The sequence below is a fragment of the Haliaeetus leucocephalus genome, unplaced genomic scaffold (assembly GCF_000737465.1).
Source record: "Haliaeetus leucocephalus isolate CR32 unplaced genomic scaffold, Haliaeetus_leucocephalus-4.0 Scaffold1000, whole genome shotgun sequence".
Taxonomy (NCBI): Eukaryota; Metazoa; Chordata; class Aves; order Accipitriformes; family Accipitridae; genus Haliaeetus; species Haliaeetus leucocephalus.
This window is the reverse complement of record NW_010973436.1, coordinates 3,768,420-3,775,874: the sequence shown is the minus strand read 5'-3', so window position 1 is coordinate 3,775,874 and position 7,455 is coordinate 3,768,420.

Sequence of the window (7,455 nt, the reverse complement as noted above, 5' to 3'; positions counted from 1 at the left end):
CGGGTCGTGGCCTTGATGCCGGCGGGGAGGGGGAAAGCGCCTTAAAAAAACTCCCCCGTAACCCCCCCATGCTGTGGACGGGAGGGGGTGGAGGGGGGAGAAGGCACGAAAAGGGGGGAAATCGGTACTGGTTCATAATTATTAAAAAAAAACCAACAAAAAACCCTTGTGGGTTTTGTGTCCCCCCCCGCCGCAAAGGTAGACAGCAGAAGTTAATGACGGGGGGGGTCTGGGAGCATGTTGGGTTTAGGTCTCTTGATGGCGAGCGTCTGCCTCGGGGAGCAAAGCATGCTTTAAAATCACATTTTAAGCATCATTCGAAGCAGAGGGGGTCGCAGCGAATTTATGTCCCCTCCTGCGAATGCTCGAATGGCCGAAGAAAATAACTGCTTATGCGTACGAGCCCCTACAAACAGGAGTCAGTTTTAGAAAAGCTGCTAATTTTAGGAAATGCGCCTGCTAATCGTGTTACGTGCGGCTGTACGTAGGAAAAAGCAGCATGACCTGTGTGTCAAAACAGCTCCTGATCTCCAGGTACAGTCAGTGAGAGAATATTGACAGATGTGATGAAAGCACCCAGTTATTTTGAAATATGTGTGTGTGGGGGGGAAGTGTCTTTACTTTTCAGAGGTTCACTTGTACTTTATAATCGGGGAAAGATGCTGCGAGCTCTTGAAGTCGCTGAGCTTGTCTCGTGAGATATGTTGCAAAATTTAGTCCTTTTCTACGCTGCTGCTTCAGAGAAGATGCTCACTGGCACCTGAGGAGCATGCGGTGAAAGATTTGATAGGCGCTACCGATTCCTCAGCCCCGGCAAAACTCTAATTGACTTGGGCGGGAGCTTCTCCTGAAGTAGCATCAATCATTCTCGTGCGAAGGCAAGGCAAAAAATAGGGACCAGATTAAGAGGGATGATAGGGAGGTGGGACTGGAAGCAAAAATAAGGCGTCTGGGAGGGGGAGGATGGGGGCTGTTGGTGGAGATGAGGTCTGAGCTGCTGCTCGAGGAAAGGAGACGCACGGCTGGGACGTGAGAACGAGGACAGAAGAGCTGCGGGAGCAGGGAGGATGAGAGCGGGTAGATCGCTGGAACTGTGAATATAAAAACTCTCTGTGGGTGTGAACGCTGTGGATTAAACTTGCCCTTGGGTTAAACGAGTGTCACTCTTAACAGAAGTGTCTGGAGTTGCACCCGGTCTACAGCCGGCAGTAAATGCAGTGCTGGGGTTTGCGTTGAATTTCTGCTGCTCTGCCTTTGGCAGCTGCACTTGGGGGTTGCTGTTGTTTAACAATTGTCAGATAGGTTGTTATGATGTTAAAAAAAAAAAAAAAAGGAGAGGGCAACAAAAGCATTTGGTGGTGTTTTTAATTGCTTTGAAAATAGGCTAGGTGCAAATATTTGAAAATTACGTGCCAAACATGAGCAGCATTTGATGTCTCTGAGCTAGGCGTGCTTTCAAACACGAGGCTGCAAATGGTAAATGCTTGTTTATTTTTCCCCCTAATCATTCTTCCTATTAATACGAGCTGACTTCAAGTGAAAAGGGCGTTTTGAAGTTGGCAGCTTTTCAGGTCTGGAATAATTCTTGGTCTTGTGCAAGTTCTGTTTGTTACAAAGAATTTCGCTTGTTCAGGAGCAGGGCTTAACAATAGTCACATATGCAATGGTTTATAGGCTGTTACAGCTAGTAAGTCAAAATTGGGGATTTATTTAGCTGTTGTGTGTCCAAAGATCGTTAGTAAAGAATCTGTTGCTGCAGTTCCTGCAGAGATTCAGATTTCATGTGGTACAAAGCCCTGTGGTTGACAAGACACGCTGGAGGCCTGTAAGAATGGAGAAATTGTGAATAAGCCTCATGTGTTGTGGCTTGCAAAATGAAACAGCGCTTGGTCTGATTAGTATTTGGATTGGTAAACTCGAAGGGAACGGCAAAGGATCTATCTTTCGTGTGTTGTACTGTTAATCATGGGAATACTGATGATGATAAAAGAAAAAAGGGCACATTTAGCTTGGTGTATTGCCTCTCTGCTTCTGGGTGTGAAAGCCTTGAGTGCAGTTTTCTTGCTGCAGTGGATTTCTTGCAACTAATCATAATCCTTCGCTTGGTGTTTGCTTGTTTGCAGCGCTCTGTCCACATCAGTCATTGCAGGTTGTTGTCTACAGTGCTAAAACACACTTACTTGTTAATTGGGTTTTTTTAAAAGTAGTTACTGTTTTGTCTCAGCACCTAAGAATGAGTGACAAGAAGCACTTGTGGCAAAGGTGATATAAATTACTGAATGTGTCTTTTAAGATCCTATTTTTATTGGCCTTTTTTTTTTCTTTCGTTAGCTATTTTTATACTGAAGTTTCTTAGGACTTCTGCTGGGACTCATAAATTGAAATTTAGTGTTTTCTCGTCCCTTAGAAGATGGTAGTGGATAGATTAGAATAGCTAGGAAATGGAAATACTACAAAATTCAGCTTCTGTCTTATAAGGTGCATGTGGATTCTTTCACATGCATTTTTTGCTTTGGGGAAGTGTGAAACAGTTTCTGAAGTTGACCTCAGCTCTGAGTCAAAACAAAACTAAGGTTTTTGTTTTAAAATTGTTTGTTAGAAATTAATAGAGAGATACTAAGATAAGTAGGTTGAAAACTTTGCCTGTCACTGGGCACAGCAATTCAGATCGAATGGGGGAAAAGGAAGAGGGAGTAGCTCACTCTGAGCTGCGTGGTGGGACATGCTCCAAAAGATCCCCGCAATCATTTATCTTCTGCGCAGGAATCCTCTCCAGCGGATGAGAGACACTGCAAGTTTCCCACTTTGGTTAACAACCTTTGTGGTTTTCATCTTGAATATTTCATCAAGGGTTGGTTTTGTTATTGTTTTTTTTTTCCTTTGGGGAATGAAACCTTCGGAGATGTTCTTGTCTCAGCAGCCTATTGTTAATTGCTCAGTGTATAAACACTTCACCTTTCCTAAACACTTAACCACAATGAACAGGCTGTTGAGTTGATGCGGGTTAGGTTGTATAGAAAAAGGCCCCCCCCCCTCCAATGTCAGTGAATGGAAGACCATCTTTGTTAACATGAAACCTTTAACAAATCATTGCTCTGGTGTGTACTAAGCAAATTCAACAAATTGTTTAACCGAAACCACTACTATTTTAAAATCTGATTTATAGATCAGAATGTCTCGGTTGTTTGTTCGTATCTCCATGTATACTGACACTAACGCTCTTCACTTTTGTTTTTATTAGACTTTAGATCAAAGATGGCTCATGCGAGGCTGTTAAGTCGTATGTGGCTTGCGAGCCATTGAATTACAGCCCCAGCATGCAGGCTTCATCATGTAACTGGCAGCAGAGCTACGAAACAGCTATAACATGCCACTGAAACAAAAAAGATTAAAGTGGGAGTGAGGGGAGAGAAGGTAAAAATGGAGGTGGAGATTCTGTCCTTTGCCAGTGTTGTAGGGAAGTAATTTCTAACTGGTATAAAGCTAGTTATTTGTATATTTGCAGTAATTCATATCATAGCATATTGAGGAAAATGCAAATTAAAATGCACACTCTGTTACACTGCATTCTGCTGGTTTTGAAGGGAAAAAAAAAACCTTTACTTTTTGCTTCAGCATTAGGAAGTGAATTAGTATCTTTAGTGGACATAGGTAGAAAAAAAATAAACTTGGCTGCTTTGAGCTAAGTGGTGTTAATTAGCTTTTTGCTTACAAGATAGTAATGAGTGCACATTAACTGTTACACCTCCGATACATTACGAAGATCAGTATGAAATCCCTCAGAAAATGGCAAACTTGTTGGGGTGTACCTTGAGATTTTTTAAAGAAGGCTCACTAGGTAAATTCCTTTAGGTAATTATAATGTAATTCACTGAGAAGTCTGTCCTCTCAAGAACTTTACTGAGAAAGTAGAAGAAAAACACAGGCAGCTGTCTGAAAAACAGAAGCTTTTTTCAGTACATCTTCGTTCCTCCTCATGGTGCACACGCTTGCTTTCTTGTCTTGCTGCCTTGGCTGTGTAATTCAGCCGCGTTTTCAAATGAAGACAGAAAACTGGAATACGCAGATCTGACAGCTCAAAGTTAGTATGAGTGCATTTGAAATGTATCTTGTGTAACATGTCAGTCGTGACAAATGTACTCTTTTAAAAAAAAAATTCTGACTGAGGAGATGCTTTCTCAATGTTTTGTAACTTTGCTAACTGAAATGCAAAAGGGTGCTTTAGCCAAAGCAAAAACCACATACTCAGACACAGGAATCCCTACAGAATGTTGGAATTACTGCATAACATGCTCCCTCTTGGTCTTTAAAAGAAAAGAATAGTTTGGTCTTTTATAGTATACTTGGGTGTGTAGTATATATCACAAAAACTTTTACACTCAACCTCTAACCAAGTGTACTGAAAAAGAAACTTTTTTTTTTTCTTTTCCCCCTCTGGGTGAAGCCAGTGGCAGTTTTGAAAGAACCAATTTAATGGAGAAAAGCTTTAGTGCATTTATGTTCTTTTCAGGCTTTTCAGTCAAACCATGGAAGATCAAGTCAAGAGTTATGGGCCACAGCTGTGTTCCTCCATTGAGATCTTCTATAGGACATCAGCTGAGCTGATTAAGAAATGGTGACCACAGCTCCATTCCCTTATTCACTCTGAAAGGCAAATCCGTCCACTTGATTGAGAAGCATTGCCTTGCAACCATATTTTCCCATTCACTTTCAGTGGGCGGCTTAGATTTGATTAAGAAATACTGTCCTATAATTACATTCTGTCCCTCTCTCTCATGCTATGAAAAGCCTCTGAAGACAATTCAAGGTTTTGAACTTTAAATAAAAATGGTATGGAAGGAGGGTCTTTACAGCTTGGCTAGGTGGGTATGCAGATGAAGTGATAAGTAGCTTTTAGCTAGAAATACTAAAAGAGTATCCTAAGAAGGGCAGTCAGTGCTGGCTTATGTTTCTGTACTGCTGCGGCTTTGTTCCCCACTTTCCCGGAAGGGATCAGTGTCTCTAAGCCTGACTCCATTCCAATAAGTTTGTGACAAATGGGCTTTCCTTTTCTTCAAACAGCAAAACTGTATTTTATATTAAATCCTTTCTTTCTTTTGGCATGATGGGACCTGGTTCGTCTCTTGCCTGATGCTGAAGCTAACTTTACCCACTAATTTTAGATAGTTTAGAATTTTACATTATGTTGTATATTAAATGTGTTCCAGCTGAATAACAAGTGCCTTGTGTATTAAGAAAATGATAGAAATTTGTGGCTGACTTCAAGCTTGAACATTATCTGCATAAATATTGAACTGTAGTCTATCAGAATGAATAATTTCTTCATACACTAAACTTTAGCAAATACAGTTCGGCATGAATGCCTTCCCCCCACCCCTGCAGATTTGTGTAACTCGGTGAAATGAGGAGCTAATGTCATTTTTGACTAATTGGGGTTTGCATTTATCTTCACTGTGGGGTTTTAGTACTTGACAGTAGTTGGTGGGTTTTCTGGGTGGAGGGAGAGATCTAAGGATTGATTTAAATAGACTATGTGTCTATATATTTGCATGTGTGCATGTATCTACAGATGTATTGCTAGAACTGGACAACACGATCTGCTTTTGGATGCCTAGGGGTTTTCTAATCATTAACAAACAGTGAAAAATGATACGTTCTAATTCAGAGATTGTGACTGGCTTAGTATGATCCAGAGGGCTACTTAAAGATGAATTAACCAAAACTTGGATTGTGTGTTACTTAAAAAGAAAAACCCATCATCTGATGGGGATATAGATTGGTGGTTGGCTGCTTGGGCTGGGAACCCACAGAGATCTGCTGCCTGTAGCTGTCAGGGTGCGACTAAACCATATAATTTCAGCATCACGCTCTTGGAGGAGTGATGCCTCCAGTTCTTCCATCCAGTGACCTTCATTAGTAGTTACAGGGTGGTTTTGTTTTTCCTTCTTCAGGGAAACTTCTCGCTGTCCCATCCATGCCTCCTCTCATGGAAATGCAGAAGGCAAAAGCAATGAATTAAGGCAGCTCATTGATCCAAGCTGGCTCCCTTCGAATTAAACGGAGAGAGTGATGGCTAAATATCTCCACCTTCTGCCAAGAAACAAAAGTATGGGGGAAGGCTGCTCCTCGCTTTCCTTACTAATGCTGCAGAAGGGAATGTCAGGAGGAGGAGGAGGACATTGAAAGGGTGATTGCTTTGATACCTGCTTGGTGGCTTCTTCTACATTACTTTGTTGGCGTGTAGTGAAACCGTTTGCTGATGGCATGGAAATTTTTGGTGTCATATTTGGAATATTTCATGTAAAAACAAGCGATGCTTAAGTGTACGCTGGTTGCTGTATGGGAGGGCTTCACTGCCTGTCTCTGTAGAATTGGTCGTGTCTTCTGCAGCTGGAGAAATGTAAGAGGAACAGAAGCGCCATGCTGGGTACAAAGGAGCAGGTTGATGTGGATAGCTGTTTCTCTCCAAGGAGAACAAAGGGGTTTTTTATGTGCTTAAAAACCACACAAACATGAAAAACTTGTTTTAATTTTAAGGACAAGTCTTCTAGACTTAGAATAGTATTAATTATTCTGAAAAAAATCCATGTAAAACTCTGCTGTTCTTTAAAAAAAAAAAGTTAAATCAGCTAACTGTTCATTCAGTGGAGTTGTGAGAAAGAACCCTTAGCTTGGATTTAATGATGTTTAATCATTCTTTCAAAAATACAAAGGAGGTACTAAAAGCTGTTCAGCTAAGCTTTAAGGAACTAATAGCTATAACTCAGATTCAAAAGTGATTTAGTTCCAGAGGTAAGTCTATAATCCTACCAGTCATGAGTTAATCTGTCATCAGACTAAGACTAGAAGCAAATCTATTTAACTAAGAATAGTTAATTCACCTGAATGAGAGCAAGGATGAAGATCCTTCTCAAAAGAGTTAATTTATTTTGAGAAAATGTAATATTCATGATACAGAGTGAAAATAGTGTTTTTTAAAGGTAGACTGAAAAATTCTGCTTTGAAATTTGCACTGCTCTTTTTCTGAACTTTTCAGGATGGTTCGGTAGCATGGCTGCCCGACCTGCTGTTTTGGACATGGTGGAAATGAGTGAGTCAGTGAATAAGGAAGATAGTGTCCTGTTTATTATAAAATTGGAAGGTTTTAGGAACAGCTTTTTGAGGCTCCACCAGATCGTGGTATCAAAACCAAATTCCCCTCTCCCTCTTTCCTGTCCTTGTCTTGTTGTCATTTCATCTCAAGACAAATTGATGTGATGAACTCTAACCTCTCAGTAGGATAATTTATTAAAATAACAGATGCTATAGAATCAGGCCTGAGTTGATCTTCAGTTCTTAAAGAAGATTAACAACCTGATATTTTGCAAATCGTGTTCCTGTTTCCTACCTCGTTCTGTTACGTCGACGTGTTGTGGTGAGGACAAAGGCACTACTCAGATAATGCCTGTAATTTAT